At 38.1% G+C, this 22,347-nt stretch overlaps 1 protein-coding gene across 2 annotated transcripts in view; it reads left to right on the top strand.

Moving 5' to 3' along the window:
- The first annotated feature begins 563 nt into the window (after positions 1-563).
- Positions 564-22,347, top strand: part of USP25 (ubiquitin specific peptidase 25) — a 69,196-nt gene continuing 47,412 nt past the window's right edge. For both annotated transcript variants that reach the window (XM_057368606.1, XM_057368607.1), the window contains exons 1-4: positions 564-641; positions 1,702-1,846; positions 10,721-10,844; positions 16,858-17,020. The gene's annotated coding sequence lies outside the window, so the exon portion shown is untranslated. The remainder of the gene's footprint in view (positions 642-1,701; positions 1,847-10,720; positions 10,845-16,857; positions 17,021-22,347) is intronic.

The raw sequence follows: 22,347 nt of genomic DNA on the forward strand, positions 1-22,347 counted from the left end.
GTTTGGATGGATTCTTAAAGTTCTGTTTCAGTATCAAAAAACTCTTTTGTTTGGAGTTTTTTGTGGTATTTCTCTTAAAACACCTCAGTGATCAGTAAAGGTGAATTTCCTTGTCTTGAGGTTGGCATGACTATATATGTTAAGGAAATAATGAATTGATAATAATTAGGAACTAAAGAAGTTGGTTTTGGTGGGAATTCAGTCAGCTATTTCCCCTTCTGCATTTGAAGACCAAGCTGTGGATTTTTATTTGTTTAGAAGGGCCAATTGTGGCTTTGTATAGGATTCTTAAACCCATGTTTCATAAGCTTACCCTTTTTTTTGTTACCAAAATTCAAAACCAAGCAAACCCACTGAAAGGCAAAATCATTACGTTTGGGAATTAAAAGTGCCCAGATTGCAGAAACTAAGGCAAACTGGCATAATGAAGGTTCTACCCCTTTGTGGTGCATAAACCTCATATGGAGATGTTTTCAATATTTGTGGAGGAGTGTTCTCCTGTGAGTAACTGGTTTTGCTTTATTTGGCTCTAATCTTATTTCAATGTTCTGTTTTTGTTTTAGCACCAGCAAACATTTTTAAATCAGCTGAGGGAGATCACTGGTATCAATGACATCCAGGTACTACAACAGGCACTGAAGGTAAGATAACTGACTTGTAGCCAAATGTACCTCAATGCATCTTAACTGCTTGTAAAGCCAGAAATCCAACTTTTTCTTACTCTTGTCTTGCCTTCCTTCCTTCCTTTCCATTCCCAGTTTAAACTTATTTCGGGGGGAAAAAGCTAATAATGATGGCTTGTTCACTTTGCAAGGAATCTTGTTCTCTTTTGGTACTGACATAAAAATTGCTCAAGTGTTCAAAAATGAAAAGACAGGAATGTTACGATTTGCCTTTAACCTTTGTGTGAATTATTTTGAGATACATTGGTACTACTACAGCTGGTCAGCTCCTGAAGAATCAATTGGTGTTTTCTTATCAAGGTGTAGTTGTTTTTTATCATGTACAGGCCCTACTCAGTGTGTAGAATGAAGAACTCTGGACTTGCCAGCCTTTGCTAATTTGGTATTGTTTCACTGTTTTTTCAACCACTGTAACTTCTTTCCGAGCACAGAAGAGTTCTTTGATTCAACTAAAGAATGGCAGGTCTCTGTTGTTTCCATATACGTACATACATACATATATAAAATAGAAAACTGCATTGTCTCCCTCGAGCAGAATGTTTTAGCCATTTACACGTGGTGAAAGAAGATTTAGTAGTTAAAATATATACATTAAAAAAAATAGTTGTTTCAGATTTGGCATTAATCATATGCATGACAGCTTTTCAAAAGCCAGGATTTCTGGCTTTAAGAATGAAACTGTAGATTTTCAGAAGAATTCATCTGACTCTTGAAGTCTGTGAATGTGCTGGTTATGATCGTTGACAGGTTGACCTACACTTGAAGACCTTTATTTTTAATTTTTTTTAAAATCTGAAATAAGCAGAACTCCACCAAAACAAATTTTTATAGGATGTTTTATCTTTAATTTGGTTGAAACGAGTGTAATGTGCAGAACATGTCAAGTTTGGAAAACTTTTTCTAGTCAGTGTTTTGCCTAATTGTGCAGTAATTATTGATTCGAAATTGCTTATCATGTCCTTTGCTTTTAAAGAAAAGGTGAGGGGACTCTCACGTGCTGTGTTTTTGTTGCTTAAAGGATAGCAATGGTAATCTGGAGCTGGCTGTGGCTTTTCTCACTGCAAAAAATGCCAAGGTTCCCCAGCTAGAGGAGGCAACGTACTACCAAACTGCCCTTCCTGGGAATGACAGATACATCAGCGTGGGCAGCCAGGCAGACACCAGTAGGTATTTTTTCTTTTCATAAGTTTAGTTTAAAGGTATGGGAAATAAAACATTGCGTGTGACATAACTGTTAATCTGCAGATAATTCTTACTTATCAATTCTCAGATTATGTATTCTTTCTTTTCTTATTTCAGTGGGGGGGTTTTGTTTGGTTGTTTTTTTTTCTTTAATTTGAGCTATTTAAGCATTACTTTTACATGTATGTGTAGTACTGGGTTTTCCATCTTTGTTCCCCCATACTATAGGATTTATTTTGGGGTCACGCAGTAAATAATTAAAGGCAAAAGCTGGGTACACCTCTGCCAAAACGAAATTGGAGAAGAGTCTCTCATTGCTATATGCTAAAGCTTCATATACTTAGGAGTAGCTTCTCCCTGACAGGAATGACTTTCCCAATGGGAAAAGTGGGAGGTTAAGTGTGAATTTTGTAATAAAAGAGTAGTTAAATTAATATTAAATATAGCTGATTTTAAACAGTTTCATTTAGTTGATACAGTAGGTCCCACAACTCGCATTTCTCTAAGCCTGGCAGGTTCTAATCCTTTGCTTAAGTATATAGTTATTTTTATGGGGAGAATTGTTAAATGTGTTTTGCAGATGAATATGGGAAATAACATAGAATAAAAGTCAAAGGGATTTTAGTAGTGGATTTCTGTAAAATCCAAGTTTCTTTTTGCTGTAGTTAGTATATGGCTAAGCATACGCAATGCAGATGGAGAATATTTTGATTATCAGTTCTTTGGTCATATATATAGTACATCTATGTCGATTTCATTAAATGAGTAGAATTATTTAGTGTCACCTGCAGTAAGATTTGTTTCTTGTTTGTTTTACTCATGGTAGCTCCAATGTAAAGAAATTTAGTTAGATCTCCTTATCAATTGCACAATTATCTTTTTACCGTAGAATCTTGACATGAACTTTTTTAACTTCTTTTTTTTTTTTTTTTTAATTAAAGATGAGTTTATTCCCAGCATCTCAGATCTGAAAACTGCATTTAAATCCTCGATACTACTTAGCAGTCCTGTGTGAAGTGCCCTGAGTGCATCATAAGTTGTTGTCTTATCCATGCATTAAGCTGTGGAGGGTGGCTTGGGGTTTTTTGTGTGTTTTTTGCTTTTCACTCCTTTGGAAAGAAAACACACACAACATCCCCCATGTATTTAATGTTCAATGTTAGAAAATTGCCCTTGTGGGAATGGAGACTATTTTGAACAAACTCACCACTGTGTCATAGTTTCTAGTACTGACAACCTGGTATGGCAGTGGAATAGCAAGCTGGATTCTCTTGGAGTCTGGGTTTAATTAGATTTAATAGCAATCCCATTAATAGAAGTGTTTAGTTTTGTTGTCATTCACTGTGCTGTGCTACCTTGCTGAAGAAATGAGGTGACAAGGGATATGAATCAAGCCTGCAATAGCCTACATTACCTGTGGCTTATGGTCAAACTGAGAAGAGTAGGTCTTGTACATTCCAAGGTGAATTTCAGGATTCTCTTCTCTTTTCTGCAGGGCTGAAGGCAGATTCCCTACAGTTAAACAGCCTGATAAGTCAATAATCAAGAAGCACCAACTGGTTTTTTTGGTTTTTAACATCTTTAGTGTGTGGCCAGGTCCTCACTGGCAACAAAGATGAGAGGCCTTGGCCAGCCTTTGCTGTTTTAGTTAGACTGAAAACACATTTTGAGATAAAGGCATCTTAGTCATCTTTTCATCATACTGGAGGACTTACAAGGCAAGAACCGAACACCTACAGCAGAACAAAAGCCTAAATCAATGTGATCATGGAGTTCCCCCAGGCTCCCATAGGGATCTAGTGAAAGCTTCTGGAGGAAACTCATAGTTTTCTTGTAGTATGCTTGCCTGTAATTATTTGGATTGTAGATTTAAAAAATGCAGTGTACCTAAAGGGCCGAGTCTTGGGGCCCTGTGTAAGTAAACACTGTGATGGAAGGGAGTATAAAAGAGCAGTGACTTGCAAGGAGAGAATGGAAGGATGGGCACAGGATGGAAAACCTTCAGCAGGGATGGCTTCGACCATCAGCATTCCCTTCTCCAGAGAACACTTTGAGCAGTTTTCAGTGTCTGTGCTGAGTTGCTGACAGTATCTTGTCTCTCAAAATTGACTCCATTTATTATCCCACATAGGTATAATGACATGAATTAATTATAACTCACCATTACTGTTCCTTACTGCGCAACTCCCTCTGTGCATTTGGATCTTAGGAGGTTCATGTTCTGAGTCACTGAGCTTTGTGGTCCTGCCAAGTTAAAGCATCCAAACGGGGAGTGAGAGAGTCACAGATAAACACCAGAGCTTGTGGTATTTATGTGTATCTTTTGTGCCACTGAGAACCTCCAGTCACTTACAAAGGCTGTTGAATGTATTCCTTGCATAAAGATATAACCTGTGTTCTGTGAGCTTGATTGACTGCATTTCTTTGACATGGTTACTTACTTAGGGGGTAAAATGAAAATGGTGATGTGTACCGGAACAGCCAGTGATTAGCCTGAATTGTGCTCTGGCTCTTCCAGAAGAGCAGTGGTCATAAGGGGTTTGGGAGTTACATCCTGGGTTGTAGGAGGTATAGGGAAACCAAATGCAAGATTTCAGCAGCGGTAAAAATATTAATATTTTTATTTACATAAAATCTGCTCCATCTTTAGAGCAAAGACTGACTTGCATGATCAGTGTTACTCATGATGCTTGCCTGTTTGACTGTTAAAAATGGCATGTGCAAGCACCTGCAAGCGTAGTATTTTCACATCAACAGTGATGCAAGCTTAATATGATCCCTTTGCAAAGGCAGTTTTAGTATTTTGACTTTTTTTTTCCTTCCTGCAGTCCGTTAGCAGAAAGTGCTTAAGCGTTAGGCTTGCAATCTACAGTTGCACACCTTTTAATCTAAAGTAACTTTTAACTTTCCACTTGGTAGAGTAAATCCTAGGCATTGTACTTCAAGAAAAGCAAAAGAAGTTTAGTAGTACTTTCAAATATTTTCATTTTATTGATTTCTCTAGAAACCTTTTTATTCCCATTTGAAGTAATTTTGTGTATTTTTATGTATGGCTGCACAACAGCAATATTGGATTGCTAAGAATATATCAATTTTCTTCTTATTGTTGGAGGAACCTGAAGAACCCTGGGTTAAAGGAAGCAGCAGAATGAAAATACGTATTTTGGAAGTTGTATTGTCTTCCAGTGAAACAGCTGTCAAGACAAATTCTCTCCTTTCCTTCTTTTGAAAACTCAGTTATTTTTCATTAAAACTGAATTATTAATCTTTGGAATTGCACATTCCATTGACAAAACAAAAGATTTCAAGCCCTTTTGTAAGGGCACAGTACAATCTAACTACGAAATGCCACACGCAGCAGTTTAAGGGTTGTAGACTTCATGGCTTCTGGCTTTTTATATATTCCTGTTAGTTTGAGCCTTTGCATATGTTTCATAAGTCATTCAGCCAACCCTTTCCAGTGAGGTAGACTTTAGACTCAACTGTTCCTAAATCCTTCTGAAGTGGTGTTCATAACAAATTTCTTACTGTTCTGTTCTGTTCTGAAAAGTGTGTTAGGATAATTTGTTCTGGAGCTTCACTGTCCTTACGTTTAGATTCCAATTGTCTTGCTGAAATCTCTTGTGCTTCAGGTTAAGTCCTTTACTCCTTGTGTGTCCCCTGTGGAAATTATAGAGCACTTCATTCCTTTTATAGTGCACTTCATTCCTCAGATGAAATGTTGCATGCTCAAAGACAGTGTATCATAAGATTTCTCTCAGATCTCAACTAAACAGCCTAAATTCTTCTGCATGCATTTCAAGTACCTATTGTCATTTTTTTTCTTCTCATCTAGGCCTTCTTTACTCTTTTTTTTTTCTGAGCTGTGGCATTCGAAACAATAATGAAGACATCAGCTTAGTTCTTAAGAAAAATAGGTGAATCTCTATAAATATCCATGTAGTACTCTGACAAAAGTGTAACACTTCCTATTTTCTTCAGTTCTGTGATGATGTGAATTGCAGATTGAACATGAGTCGGTTGTAGTTCCTGGATCCTTCTTGGCACAATTCCTAGTCAGTCCTCGTTCTCTAGTTGTTCATTTATTTTTTCTGTGAGTGGAATTTGACAGTGGCTTCTTCTGTCACCTTACCTAACTCAGCCATCACTGTGTGTCTTCGTGACATTTCCTCCTATTTCAGGGATTATTTGTGTCATCTCCATCCAGGTTCCTGAGAGTTTAGCCAGCTTGATATGTCAAGGTCCCTGCTTCAAAATGTCAGGAGTCTTGTACCTTGAGGTCCTCTCTTCATCTTTCAGATTCACGTGTTGCTTTGTGCCATGATTACCTCCCCTCTTCCTCCTCTGTGTGAGAGTTGTCAGTTTAATGTGTTATCATTGTAGGATGTTGTAAATACACCTGAGATCAGGAAGCTGTGGGATAGTGGTGTCTAATATTTACAAGATCTTGCACCAGTACAACACTTTGACTTGGCTGAATAGCTTCAGGGGTGCTGGGTGCTCTCCTGCCGTCCAGTTTTAACCAAAATGGGCATATACAGCCACCTAAATTCCTTTAAATCTTCATAGGAGCCTGGGACCACTGTGAATTTAACATCACGGAATAGGTGGCAGTATATAGGATCTTGCTTAGCTCTGCTTGTAATAAGCTAGATGTAGTCTAAACTTCCTTTTTTTTTTTTCCTTTTTATATTATTGATGTGTTGAAATTGGAATCTTGCTGCTGGATTTTCATACTTGGCACCACTCTGTTGAACCCATCAAGGCTCCCCCTTCATTTTTCTGTCCCTATTCCAGTTGTTGCATCACTGTGGCTATTTAGTGCCTGTCTCTGAGTTCAATTGCTACTTTAGATCTGTCCCTCATGCTGAGTTTCCCAGCCTACTTAAGTTTGGAGTTCCTACTCTCTGCCTCCTCCCCATATAAGTATGGAGTCAACAACGCAGTAATTACTTTAATAACCTAGGTAATAAGCAAGTAAGAATCATTTATTGAAGTGGTGATAGAAACTTCCTAAGAAAACAGATTAATATGTTTTCAGAAAAAAAAGGAAGATCTATGGGGATAGATAGATATGGTGTGTGTGCATTTATTATATATACACTAGTATATTTGTCACAAATTTCTATATACAACTTAAAATTTGCTTTGTAGAGTTACAAACTCTCTGAATCTTACATATCAGAAGCACACATTATTACGTAATAATGTTGTAAACCAAAAATACAGCTCTTAGTAAAACAGCTGATCAATTATGAATGTTAATTTTAGTTGAATAAACATGAATGCACTAAGCCAGACTGTGTTGATGAGCAATTTCTTCACTCATAGAGAACTTTTTCATAAGCAAACTTCATTTACTAGTCATGGCCTGGTTGGGAATGTTTGCATTTTCTAAGGCTATTTGTCATTACAGTAATAAGTACCTTTAGGAGGATGAGCCAGTGAGAACTAAAGTGTTCTGTGGGCTAAATGAGAGGAGTAATACAAAATTGGCAAATGTAAATTAAAGTCGGGTGACTATCAATTTGGACAAGTGACATTCTTGCACCTTAATGAAATGCATCCTTTAGCCTATCACAGAAAATGCATCTCTGGTAAATACTTTTGGTAAAAGTAATCTTTTTTGGTTTTTTTTTTTTTTTCAAACTTGCACTCTGAAGAGAAATATGTTGTTCAGATAGGAAACCTCAGTAGTTCAGTTTCAGTTTTCAGGAGTTCTGCTGCTAATAGCTGTAACATAAACATCCCTATGTAAGAATTTATAGAACGTGAAGATAGTTTAAAACAAAAACAAAAAAAACCTGCATCAATTTAATGTACTATATGTACACTGTATGTACATTCTGTAATGTATAACCATCTGATAGGAATGCAAACAGACAAGGTTTTATATACATATATATATGTAATATATTTATGTAATTATTTTTGGATTGTAGAAAGAGGAGTTTAGTCTCAGACTGTTACCCTTCTTTTATGACTCCTGTTGAGATCTCTTCTCTATAATCTTATGATTTAGGATTCAAGTCATATGTGAGTTGTTGCGGCTTAATGAGTTACTGTGTCAGCTGAGATGCTGAAAAAACCCCTGTTCCAAGTACAGCAAGCATAAGCTAAAATACATTAGCTTACATCTCAAAAACATTTTTATTTTACATTTGCTATGAACTAAAAACTTGCATGGAGTAGGTTACCATGGATTAGCTGATACTTATAAATGTGATTTTTGACTTAAATTATGCTAGGTAAACCCTCTGTGACATGACTTTATTGCACTACTTCCATGTAGTGTTAATACCTGACAGCCAGTCTTCACTCTGTTGTCTTTTTTTCATGCAGAGCAAGAGCAATGTATGAAAAGAGCATCTCTAAAGAGGATCCTGTAGTGTCTGCTCCAAAACCCTTGCATGCCAAAACAAACTCTTTTGGCTCATCTGCTTTTGGAAAGCAAACAGAAGTAAAACATTTTGGGTTTTAATATGAAAATGATGTAATCAGTGGTAATATGAATGCTAATAAACTTCTAAATACATAGGGTGGTGGTATAGATGAATAAAGATTAAGAAGCTAGGGAGGTGCAAAGAAGCTGAATATTTTAATGGAAGTGTGAGTTGGAGTTGATCCAGGTAGATTCTTATGTAACTGAGGGAGGTTCTGTTAAATACATAATTTTCAACTACATTAAAAGTTCTCTTCTATAAAATACTCTCCATATAGAGGATATGACTTCTTAATCTAACTTCTTTATTGTCATATAAAAATTTCATCACTCTTACCTGACTAGAGACTAGCTCAAGGAATATTCCTCTCTGTAAGGAAGTGACCTGAGCAATCCTGTACTTGTCCATCAGTATGTGTGGCTGCTGGGTAGTGACCACTATTCCGACTTTGAGAACACAGCTTGGCTGCAGGGAAGATGAGGTACTGTGTGTGGCTCCTCACAGATGTGCAGAAAATACAACACCAGCAGCACATTATAGAACATAACGGATCGTGTGTGTGTGTGGTGAGGGGATCCTCTCATCTCTGTTGATCTTTCTAGTCTCCTGCTCTCAGGCTGTAGGACAGAGCCAGGTTTGCATGTGACCTAGGCTGAGATGGTACTTTAGCCCAAATTAGGTTGTTCTCAGCATAGCAGCTTATTTATCAAAACTTTTCTGGGGGAGGCTTCTGCTGATGGTGGTTATAATTGCTTTAGTACTTCAGAAAGAGAATTTCAGGCATCTGAGTTGGAAGTACCGTTCTGTTATGCTGGAAGATCTGAGCTGACTGTAGAAGATCTAAGAATAAAATTAGGAAGTGCTGCTTTTATAATAATAGTGTTTTTCCATACTAGATCATGACAGATTGCCCATTGCACTCTGCAGGTAAGAGTCCTCCCTTTAAAGGCCTTCTGAATAAAATAGAAATGGAACCCTTATTTGGAGGAAACAGGACTGAGTTTAAAACTAGGTTTTGAAGATGATGCTGATGTTAAGAGCAAAGTTTCTTTACAACTTCTTTACCGTTTCGTCTTTCTGCAAGGACAGGTTATCCCAATTTCTGCTCATGCATGACTATGGCAATGATTTTTATATACTAAGTTCAATATTTTGTTCTGATCCAGTCAGAAGAAGCCCAGGGACATAGGGGTAGCTACAGTCTCTACAGCAAGCCAGCCCATGCAGGAGAAAAGTCAGAACGTAGACAAACAATTCTTTGCTGTAATTGGGTTGGCCTGTGGAAGGAGAAATGCTGACAAGCCTTCTGCCTGTCTTGTGAGCAATTGCCAGCTTCAAATCTGTGTCTCTTTCTCCCAGAGCCTTTCAGCTTCTAATGGCCAAGCTCCAGGCTGGAGACAAGTCCCTTTCATAACTCTTTGGGTCAACTTTGCCTTGCAAGAAGTAGACTCAATACACACAATGCACTTTGTGCGTGTCTGTCTAATATTGCACCCAAAAGTCTCTTTTGCACTTTCCCTCTGTTTCTGTCTATCTTACTTGGCAAATGAGACTTTTGACCCTGGAAATGGTGATGACCAGTGACCTTGACTTTTCTGAAGTCATGTGCAGCTGATGGACATTCCTGTAGGCTCTAGCTGCTCTAAAAGCTTGGCTGTGCCTGACAGGGACATGACTTGTGTGTAGTGGGATCCCACCTGAATCGGGAGCAGGGATGTTGTTGCTGCCCTCAGGAAATAAGGAAGTTTATGGGGTATGTCAGTATTTGATCCTTTAGATAATAAGAGCTGGTGAAGAAGGCAGAAGTAGGGCTTTCAGTAAAAAAAAGTCTGAATTAAATATGTTCAGAAAAGGAATGCACAGACAGGATAGAAAATAATTAGGTTGAGTAAGGAACTCACCCACTTGTTACGAAACTGTGTGAAAGTATTTGGCTCACCAGGGTACAGAAATACTTGTAGAATTTGGGGCTGTGTTGGGAAAACTCCTTTACATGTTCCTTCATGAGGAGGAAAAATCAATTATGCTCAATTAAGGTATCCTTTTTAAGGAAGGTTCTCTTCAGCAGGTGATCTCAGTAGCTGAAGTAATGCATTTAAGTGTATTGCTTTGGGAAAGCTTTCAGAAAAACATGGATTCCTAAATTTGTCCCATGGCTTTGTGAAACTTAAGAACATTATGAGCAGGGAGATCTACAGCCCTTCATATCAAGAGCAAGTTGCTGAGGTTTTTATCTGGCTTGGAGGCAGAAGGGAGCTGTTAGCAGGGTTAGTGGTTGGAAGAACATAGGGCACAGGAGGGGTGGACTGGAATGGTGCTCAGCAATCCTTGTGGGCTCTCTCCTCTTACAGTAAGACTTACCTTTCATTCTGTTTCACTTTTAATTTTGAGAAAGATAGTTTTGCTTTTCAGATGTGATTGATCTCACTGGAGATGATAAAGATGATCTTCAGAGGGCAATTGCCTTGAGTTTGGAGGAATCAAACAGGGCATTCAGGGAGACTGGAATAACAGATGAGGAACAAGCCATTAGCAGGTAAACAACCAACTTATATAAAGCAGAAATTAAATTAAAGAGTTGGAGATTGGCCTGTATTGCTTTTTTAAACTTTTAACAAAGAATAACATGTTTACTTTTACTTGTGCTGCTGGTGTGCCTGGCTTCAGGATGTTGCTTTAATGTATTGTGTGTTCTATTCTGGAAAACAGTCTATTATGTGTGGACTAGAACTTAATAGTATGTTTCATATTGATGTATTTGTTTAAATATGGAGGAAGTAGATGGAGATAGCGAATTCGTGGTCATATTTAAAAAGGACCTAAACTCAGAAGTTTCTCTTGTGTACCAGGTAAAAAACAAAACAAAAAAAAAAAACAACCCAAAATATAATTAAAAATCTAATAAATACTTTGTCCTGTTTTTTGCAGTGTTCATTTTACAGTAACATTTTCTTCCCTCTGTGCTAAGGCTGAGATTGAGGGACTGGGCATTAATATTATGACTTGAGTATACTAAGAGCAGCTGCTCTATTTTGGCTGATGAAGAATGTTATTAACTTATTTAACAAATAAGATTTATAAGCTTTGAGTGAAGTTCTGCATTTAAAGTTTTATAAGCTCTCTCAATTTGGGTGTGATAAGAGTCTTTGAGTTAACTTTTGATCAGATTTTATGATAATTTTTTGTACAGTGTATGTTTTTTGGTAATGTTGAAATAATTATGAAATAGTTGGGACTTGAACTGGGCCTGGATGTAGGGTTGTGTGGGAGGGATGTTTCTTATTTTCCATCTGTAACTGGCCTTGGGAGAAATGTTGAGTTTTTCATTTGTGGCTGGCCTTGTTCAAAGGGAAACAGGCAGTGATTTGATTCTTGATTAGGAGGTTAAGTAATGCCTCCTTGTGAAAGACTAATTTTATAGAAAATAATTTAGATGGGGGAGATTAACCACAATAATTCTTTTTCTCAGTTCATTGTGTTTGCCAGGCAAAATAACTTACTAGAAAATTCAGTCTCTGAGAATGCAGATACTTTATTGCTTAATTTATATTGCTTTATCAACAGTAATTTTCTTTTTCCTTTGAAAAAAATATGGTGATTGTGATAATAAACATACCCTTCCTCCACCCCATCTGTGATTAAAGCCATCTTGTTATACGAATTTAGGATAAAATATTTTAAGAGGGAAAGGTAGGATGAGAGGGTTTTATATCCTCATTAGTGAGTGGAAGAGGCTTTTAAGGAGTTGTTTTTGTGTAAGACTTTGGTATGTGCATGTATACAAGAGAATGGTGGAAGTTCTGTCTGATTTTTTTGTTTTTTGGTTGTTTTTTTTTTTTTTTTTCAGAAGGTCAGCTCTTGCATGTTTCTTTTTGAAGGGCAGAATTGTTGTAATTACAGAGTTGTGATTTGGGCAGGCACTCACAAAGATGGACCTATTTCTGGAGATGGAAAATTTTCTTCCTCTTTTTCCTTCTCCGAGCCTTGACTGTTTCTGCTGTGCTCACTTCTTGTGAGCCTCAAAGATTTAGGACTTTTGCTGTACATTTTGTTTTTCACTTTGATAACAAAAAACCCCTCTCTGATCTTACCTACTTAGCCCATAAGTTAGTATTATAAATGTATTTTACTTGAATTACAGAGTATATTTTTCTGGCTGCAGAAAATATCAAAGTATGCCTTTTTTTTATACGTACAAAGGCATATAGGCAATCTGGTTATTTGCCGAGAAAATGTTGGTCTTATGAAATAGAGACTTGCACCTATGGCAAAATTGCACACAGTAATGTGCAATGCCCCATGAAGAGCTTGTTGCAGGTCATATCCCCCTTGGTGCACTGCCCCACATTTTCTGTGCTTGCTGGAGTGTTCTTTGGACCATTTGTTGCACAAATTCATTTCGCACAAATTCATTTCACAAAGCCATACAAAAATACTCACTGAAGGATCCATAGTATTTCATGACACAAGGAAGGGAATGGGGCTTTGTGAATGGAGGCAGAGAAGAGTGAGGATTTTGAAGGTTTTGGCAGCATTGAGACATTAGATCAACTTAGTAATGTGTCAAGAAGCACTCTGAGCTGGTGGCCAATTATGTCAGTGTTAAACAAATACAGGAAGTTCAGAATTCTTGAATTCTTGATCCAAACTGTTCAATCAGTTTCCTTAAGGACAGAGCTTCAGACTGGTTTTATTTAAAGAAAAAAAACAAGGAAAAAAAAACCGTAAAATCATTTAGTAGTTAACACCCCATGGAAGAATGTTGGCATTCAATAGAAAGCGCAGGATCTGTGCAGAACTTCTCAAAACAAAAAGTAGAACACTGTGATTGTAAACAATCTACAGCCATTTACTTTTGATTTTCTAGATAAAACAAGAAGCAGAAATCAAATAGGAGGTCAGTAATAAGCAAATCTAAACTGTGGAAATATTTAACTTTTAAAAATGTAGGCAATGTGCGTGTTCAAATAGTTTTTAGTATGGAGGATATTTTTTTCAAAGGTATTCATAGTGGTTTGAAACCTAATTTGCACAGATTTTGTTAAGGTTTCCAAGGGAGAATTAATGGAATTTCTTGACTTGTGTAATTAATGTTGTAGTGCACATAGAATTTGTCTTCCTGAATGTAATTGCTTTAGGCTACTTAATGAGGACAGATCTGATTACTGTGTAGGTGTTGAGAGGAGTGCGTCAGAAATGTCCAATTGTCAGAGCTAAACATCTCATACATAGCACGTTTAAAGCCTTTTACGGTTTCCTCTTTAAATCTCCCAGGGAAATGTGCATGATCAGTGTATTTCCTATTGTCAAAATGTTTCTCCTGTTTATATTACTTTTCCTGGATTGAGGGAGTCTGAGGCTGGCCAAATAGAGCTTCACTAGGGAAGCCAGTGAGATATTGCTCGAAGGAGAAATCAGCTGTTATGCCTCTGGTAGTGTCCATATAAAAATGACTGCATAAGGATGTGCACAGTCCCTGGACTCTTTTCTAATCTCGCTCATTAAAACTGCTGGGGACTCTGTGCTATGCGTGTTTAGATCCAAGGTGACACTGAAATGTTGTAGTCAGGTTATATTCCTGGATGTCCAACTGTAAGACAGTCACAGTACAAATTACAAATAGCTTCTCATGCTCTTTTAGCTGAGTAACCTGACAGAGTGGCATTTTCTGCAGCATGTTGAGTGGGCTTCCTCGGAATGGTTTGGCTGAAGCTTTGTGCTGAGGGCTTGCCTTGCCCAAGGGTTTTTGCTTTGTCTGGCGAGCCCCGTGCAGTTGTGTAAAAGCTGCTTGGCTGTGCCCAGCTTGTTACAGAGAAATAAAATGCTGCTTTCAAGTCTCAGGCCAAGCCTGGCACTAACTAACCCTGCTACAGCATTTCCCTGCAAACAAGATTCCAGCCCTCGGAGGTGGGGGAGCCCCAGGTCCCGTGAGTGCGGGGGATGCCAAGGCCTGCACGTAGCTGATGGCTGTGAATGTGCTCTTGTCCCCAAGGGTCACCAAGTGGGGCTTTAGCTCTGTCATCAGAATTGCTACATCCTTCTAATAACTCTCTGGAAGGATGCTTGTTTTATCGAGCAATATAAGATTCTTTTTTCAAGTGTCCCAAATTGTGACTCTATGAATGTAAGACAGTGCACATTTTAGTATGAGAAATCCTCACTGTGCTGGTAAATAAATTTATTTATGCAGCTTTTGAGCTGATCATTAGGCTCCTATTTACTGTGCTCACTACACTTTATTTCACTTTTCATTTTTGATCTAACTGAATTGCAGTTATCATTATGTCTGAAAATTAATTTGGCACATGGAATGTGCAGTTATTGCATGTGCTCTCTGAGGGCAGATAATGTTATAAGTAGAGTTAAGGAAAAAAAATACCATGAAGCCTTCAGAATCAAATACTTCCTTAACACATGGAAACACATTTGAGGAGGAGCTAGAGATGAGTAAATCCCTTACCTGCTAAAGAAATACAAACTCAAATATAAGGAAGAAATTTTCCAAGGTAATTAAGCTGATGAATAATAATACCCAAGGGGTCAGGGAACTGTTTCAGTTTGAGACTTTATTTTTCTGAACCTGAATCTTGAAATACCTTGAAATATTCTTGAGCTTGGGTAGAGAAAAAAGGGAAGATTGATTGTTTACCTGAAAGAAAAGTGGTGTGAAGTAGGTATTGTAGTCCAGTTGCAACATCATTTAAATTTATTCCGGAATGTCAATCTTCCTGCCAGTTTTAAAGGTCTCTTCAGTTTAGTTTAAACAAGATTTAAAGCAATTCTACCTGCATGTGAAATTATTTGAACTATGTATGATATTTTTTAAATTGATTTTAATGTCCTCATTGACCAACTTCTGCTCTCAAAACAGAGATACACAGGTCATCTAACACTTGGGAAGGGTTGTACCAGTGAAAAGGGAAATGAATTTGGCTGCTTCCTTATATTTTGGGGTTTTCTTAGTAGAAGACACTATCAGAAATGACTCTTAGAACAATCAGCTACTGAAGAGCCAGGTGCCATCCCTCTGTAGTTTGAAGACATGTCAGAACAGAAAGTCTTAGTTGATTATATGCCTGTTCTCTCAGTGCTGTGTACAAGGTGGTTTAAAAAACTAAATTGGTTAATGCTTAGGAAACTACCAGTTTTAGGTTTTTCCTGACACAAATTGATACCCTTGTGGTATTTGTATTAAATGTTCTCAAATTTATAATGCCTCTCTTTTATAGCATTTTTTTTAATAATTTGTCATTGATACTTATTTATGTCCCTCAGAGCAGTTATCTGTAGTAAATTATTGTGCTGCTTCATAATTCTTGGAAAGATACTTTTTCTTTCTTTGACAGGAACATAGAATGAAATAAAGGTGCAGTTAGGAAACTGAGGGATTATGGGGACAGGGGTTGTCTGTTTCTGTGTTTTTTCTCCAATGTCCCACCTTAGGAGCTCCCTTTACAGACCAAGATAAACCTGCTGTTCTTTGGTGTTTAGTGAGTCTAGAACTGAGAGGGGTCAACTCTTCATGCTGCTCAGACTGTTTATGTGCTCGTGATGCAGCTTGTGAAATCCTGTGCTTGGTGTTGGAGAGTAGCTCAGCCTTCTGTCTGAGAGTTAGACTGGATGGCTGGGGACAGTGGCTACTGTGTGTGTCAGTAATGCACATGCCAGGCTCTTGGCTTATGAGTTAGAGCACTGCCACCTCACTGCACCCATCTCCATCCTTCAGTTACAATATACGTACCACAAATTACTTTTAAGGTGTACTTTATCACCAGGCTAAGTGTACATGCTGGTACAGAAATAATGTGTTGAGTGAAGCTTGAGTTGGAGAGCTTCACTCCCATCAGATCTAACTGTCATGTGAAATACGGATATTCAGCATAAATCACATAGGAACAGTTTCCAGCGAAGAAAGCGGTCATTGAAGCATACAATTAAAGTGTTGGGTGGCATTTGAAAAATTGCAGGGAGATGTCTTTGCATGGCTCATAAAGTAATTACTTGCCATGTAAAGTGATTAACACAGTTGCATAAGCTGCAAAAATGGAAACTAAGAAAACTGCTTTCATTTTTGAAAGTTGCCTAGCTAGCTTTGGCTTCCTGTCAGTAAACGAAAGATCTGTGACTTTGTGCTTCACATAGCAATAAAAGCATTTGTAGATGAAAGCACTATACTATTAGTGCTACCTAAAATTTGTCCATCCTGTTTGAATCTGGTTCTTAAATAATTGATGACTTGCAGACATGGCTCTTGTATCTAGAGCTCTCACAGGAGATTCATTCACTCACTGATACCATTTTTTAAAAGGTAATGGAATTACTGTAACATAGCTAAAAATAAAACAGCATCTTACCTTTAAAGATGTGTTACTGCATATAATATAATAAATTGCATATATTGCTGAGCAACAAAAGGTGAATGATGTCACTATGATGTCTGTATTACTACCTGAATGTATTTACTCTTTGATGGTGAAGGTGTTTTTGGTTTTTTTTTCCCGGGGTTTTTGATTTTTTCTCACATTTTTCCCTCCCTTCTGTTCCCAAAGAGTACTAGAAGCCAGTATTGCAGAAAATAAAGCAAGTTTAAAGAGGACGCATCCAGAGGTATGGAGTGACTCTCCAAACCCTTATGATCGAAAGCGGCAAGACAACTGCCCAGTAGGATTAAAGAATGTTGGCAACACGTGCTGGTTTAGTGCTGTCATTCAGGTAAGCACTCTTCAGCTCTGCACACTCTTCATTGTATCTGTTGGGAGGTGAGTTTGCTTATTTTAAGTGAATAGCTTAAAATAATCTGTTTTCCTGGGAAGTTTAGGCCAGTGCATGAGATGTTTTTGAGCGTTACACATTGCATCTCTTAATGTGTCCATCCATATGTGAGATTGAAGTGTAGAAAGTCCTGGTAGCATATCTAAGTGAAGCTTCAAAATGTTTCTTATTAAGAAGTTGTTGAAGACAAGGGGTTGACTCTCTGAAGATCTTGGATGTGTGCAGCTCATGCTGACATCAATGACAACTGTGGATGCCTAAAAGCATCAGAAAATTGGATTACAGATGAGGAACCGACTTTTTATATTAAAAGGAATGCATGCAAATGACTGAAAGGGGGTGGCTGACAGTGGAGTTAGGTGGAGGAAATGAGACCCTCAGTCATGGAGCGCGTGCTAGAATGGCTACAAGGTGGTACATAGCTGGGTAGGGTAAAAGGAGGACTAATTGATAAAGAAGGAAACTTCAGAAGAATAAAGGGGAAGGTCTGTTACGGATATGATTGCATCTGGTTTTGGTTGTTTTATGTAATACAGTGTGTGTGTTGCTTTTTTTTTTTTTTTGCAAAGATAGGGTGAATAGGGGAATGGGTACAGATACTGCAACTTGCCTCCTTAAAGCTAGTGTTCTATTACCAATAATGGATGTACATAAACTTTATGAATCCATCTTTTAGGAGACTTTTTTTTTAGAAGTGATTCCTAAATCTGTGTATATTTCAGTAAATAATCTATAGATTTACTGAAAAGCATCCTAACTCACAGAAAACTGAGAGTGAAGCTGGAATACTATAGTAGGAAATTAATTTTTAGTCTACAAGAAACAAATTCAGAGTATTGTAACTTCTCACAATTGGAGGTTTTGAGACGAAGAAAATAAAATATTTAATACCCATTTTAAAAAAATTACTGTCAGGCTGAAGCACTTCTGATAAAGTAATACTGTTACTTGCATACTGGCTCTTGAAAGATGGCTGTTGTACTTCAGGCTGAGTCCATTTAGATCAATGTTCTGCCCAGCAATTTCCACAAATGGATGCTTACAGAGGAGTACAAACAGTACTCATGCTACTGGTAAAACACTTCTGAGCCTCTCACTACTTTTATCTTGGAAGAGTTTTTTGATCCTTTGCAGTTTATTTAGTTGGTAAACCCCAGGAGAACTCCCTTCTGTGTACTTGTCTTCCTTGTACCTTGTGAGGGTACTTCGCATAGGAATTCCTCAGTTGTGCTTCCTATTTTATGAAGAACTGTTTTGGTTTTGTGTGGTTTTTTGAACCTGGCTCCCACTATCTTTGTCCAGTAGCCTCCATGTCTCCTGGTGGGCCAGACAGAAGTTGATTGCCATTACGGTCCTGTGGGCTGCTGTCCTACTCTCTTTCAGCACCTTGGTGGTCTCCTTTTTCCAGGCTGGATGCTGAAATGCCGCCTGTAGTATCTGCTCTAAACCCTGACTAGCTTTGTTGCTGTTCTCCAGATCTTTTCTAGCTAGGAAAGCTCTTAAGATGTGAGTGGTCTATGAATTTGGAGTTGTGTGATGGAGATACAGGCTCTTTGGGAAAGGCAAGTAGGGATGAGAGGGAGGCACTGCCTTCCTCCTGAAGGAGTAGCTGAAATGTGTGTGGTACCTGTGTGGAACAAGGTGACAGTTTAGAATAAGAGTCTGTGGATCAGGATCAAAGGAGAGGCTGGTAAAGGTGCCACCAGGATAATTCTGTGTCAGAATACCCTCCTCAGGATGAGGATGTGCACACAGCCCCCTGAAAGGCAAGGGAGTCTTTGGATTACTGTCCGTGGTTCCCATGGGAAACTTTAATAAGCATCCTGACCCTCTCTGGATCCAACACAGCAGGACACAAGCAAAGCAGATTAATAGAGGGTATCAGGGACAGCTTCTTGATATGAGCACTGATGGGCCACCTAGGGGTGATGCACAGCTGAATCTGCTGCTCCCTAAAGTGGGAGAACTGGAGATGGACCAGTGTGGGTACACTTGACTGCAGCAACCATGAAATAGTGGAGTTCAGGATCCTGATGGGAGCAAGAAAGGAATAACGGGACCAGCGTTCAGGAGAGCAGACTTTATCTTCTTCTGGAGCTTGGTATTTCAGATTCCCTAAGTGGCAACTTGGAAGGCCAGAGATGCTCAGGAAGGCTGTCACAATTCCCTGATTGCCAGAAGGGTTTGTTCTGCTCTCAGGATGCTCATAGCCAAGCTTCAATGTCAGCAGGCAGTGTGCAGGGTCTGCAAGAGAGATGGGCTGCTGAAGAGGAGATTGGAAATGTCCTGGCAGGAAGGGATGGTATGAGGAAAATGAAACCTGTCCTGGAGCTGGTGCCTCAAAGGTTGTCTAGGGTAACAAGAAATGGTTTTGGTGTTTTTCTACTCATAAAGGGCTGGGTGAGGATAATGTTGCTGAATGGAGCAGGTGAGGTACTCAGTGCCTTGCTGTGTCTCAGTCCTTACCAATGAGATCTCCAAGACCATTGTTCATAGTTGAGGGAACCCTGAACAGGGGTTAAGGATTTCATCAGGTTGCTTGGGGAAACCTGAGCCACAGAAGTCCACAGGACCCACTGAGCTGCTTTTAGCTATGACTAGAGACAGTGGGAAAAAGCCTTTGCAAGGCAGCTCTCTCATTTTTGAAACGTTGTGGAGAATAAAAGAGGTTTCTGATTAACTGGAACCAGGCTTTTTAGGGCAGTGCATATTGGGAGGATGAGAGGCAACAGGAGTCAGTGAGATAAGGAAGATTAGGCCTGGATATAAGAAGCATTTTTTTCCATGAAGACAGGCAGGCAGTGGAGATTGCCCAGAAAGGCTGTGCAGGGTCTGTCAAACTTTGGAAACTTTCAAGATGCCTGAAAAAATACCCCTGAGTAGCCTGGTCTGATCTCACAGATGACCTCCTGACAAGAGACTTCCATCAGTATCTTCTGAGCTGAATTATCCTGCTATTCTGTACTAATATTTTCTGTTTCATTCTGTCTTCCCTTCTTGATTGCTTTATTCTGCTTTTTAACTATGATTCTGCTTCATGTGTTGATCTGATACTTGCGTGGAACCATCTGCCATAAATTCAGAGTTTTGAATAACACTAGTTAGTTTGGTGCCCATAATTTTCTATAAATTCCAGAGTTGCTTTCCACCGTGTACCTCACTGTACACAAAGCAGTTTTGAATTTAGTTTTCTTGTTACATAGATACTCAGTCTCGTATTATGTTTCTGTGAGTTCATCCTTTCCAACTCTTGTTTTTATTACACTGCATATCTCTACTGAGCAAACATGGTAAAAACTTGCCATTCTTTTTAGATCACTTCTGAATTTTATTTACCAGTGCAACATTTGTGAATTTGCAGTTATCTCCCTTCAGGCTGGAACAGGTGGCTGGCTCTTGCTCCTCTCTTAATTTTTGATTGCTTATTTGTTTGTGCCTGGACCTTCCATCTCACCTCACTGATGTGTAGTTAAAAACTTTTGTTGAATGACTTTTTCAGAAATTACCTTGAAATCCCAATAGAGTGCATAAATTGGGTTACTGTTATCCATGTTCTGCTTGACTTGGAGGTTTTTAGTTTTGTTTGTGGTGGGTCGATTTGTTTGTTGGTTTGGTTTGGTTTTTTGATGGAAAGTATTTACCTACCTTCAGGTTGTGTGTAGGTAACACTGTAGGTAATTAAATGGAAAGACTTCTTTGCTTTACGGCCCCCCTTTTCCATTGAAATTTTTATGTTTTTAGGCCTCTCTTCTTTCAGCATTTAGTAATCTAACAAGTATTTCAATTTTCTGTGATCCTGTAGATCTTTTGTTGTTTCCCTTGTTCATCTATCCTCCTTTCCTTATTTCATTGCATGCATGACTCTTTTTGCAATAGCAGAAAGCAAATACCATTTTATTTCCATAAAGATCTTTATGGAGCTAATGTGACTTGATGTTTTACCTTCTCTGTTGTGTAATCAGATTTTACATTCCTGGTAGTCCCAAATCTAAAAATGACTGATTTTATGTGCATGTTCATTTCTGTAAAAGACTTGGGAAACTGCAAATCTTTAAATAAATGTTTTCATGGAAACTCGAATTTTTGATTTGTTAACCAGAGATAAGAGCAGAGGCCAGAGAATATAAAAACCTGTGCTAGACCTATGATCTCATGTTATTTATACCCAGAGTGCAACTTTATACCTTGAAAACAGATGAGAAGGAGACCTGGCTAGTTCTTTGGTCACTAGCCATACCATGTGAAAGTCTGTGGTGTCTGGAATTATAATGGCTTGATCCTAAAAGATAGCAGAACCTCTGGAGTTAGGTCTGTGAAATGCAATTCAAGCAAACCATTGAAAGATTTATAACTTCAGTTGGTTGAAAATTTAGGTTATTAATATTGTCTGTCAGCCAGGAAGATTTATGTTTCAAGCAACCATCCCAGGAAATTTAATGCATGTTAATTTAGAACATTAGCTAATAGCATATTTATTTATCCACAGAGCAGATTGACTACTTGGGTTGCATTGACTATGTGGAAGTATTTTCTTGCTTTCTTTGGGAGGCTTTTGTAACCTGACACATCACATAGGTCAACAATATCTAAATGTTAACTACTGTCAGTCACAGTGATATATTGTGTAATATAATCTAAAACTAAATTGCAAAGAAAGAAAAATCTCCCTTCTATTTAAGGAGTTCTTGTTGAGGAAAAAAATGATTTTGACATTTTGATGCTTTCCTTTTGCAATGTATGTTTTTTATAGGCACCAATTAACTGACTTAGTGAAATGCAGTCCTAAATAGTTTGTTGTATTTGCATTAAGAGCATGAAATTCCTCAAGAGACGTTTGCAGTGAGTGACAGCAAACTCTTAACAGAATTCAAACATTGCTGGAAGTGCTGCCTTTAACCTATATTTATGGTTTAAATGCTGCCTATAACCTATATTTCCTTCCTATATTTACATTCAGTGTCATTGGAAAAAACAGTGATATTTTCCCACAGTATAACTTCTAAAAACCTACCCTGCTGTTGAAGTCTTCTGACTTGATAATAACTTGAATTTGAAACTGAGTCCTGAAAAACATATATTGAAACATTAAATTATTAACATTAACATTAAATTAAATCATGTTCATTTCTTCCTCACCTGCCAAGAAATGAATCAAGTTTCTCAATGATTTTTCTACCTCTTCTTGAACTTGTAATAAACCTACCTTTGGGACAGGAGTTCACCCATGCATGCTTTTACTACTCTTTAGTTAGTTTAACATTTATAAA

This window comes from Malurus melanocephalus, unplaced genomic scaffold, assembly GCF_030028575.1.
Source record: "Malurus melanocephalus ecotype Western Australia unplaced genomic scaffold, MMel_1.1 scaffold_95, whole genome shotgun sequence".
NCBI lineage: Eukaryota > Metazoa > Chordata > Aves > Passeriformes > Maluridae > Malurus > Malurus melanocephalus.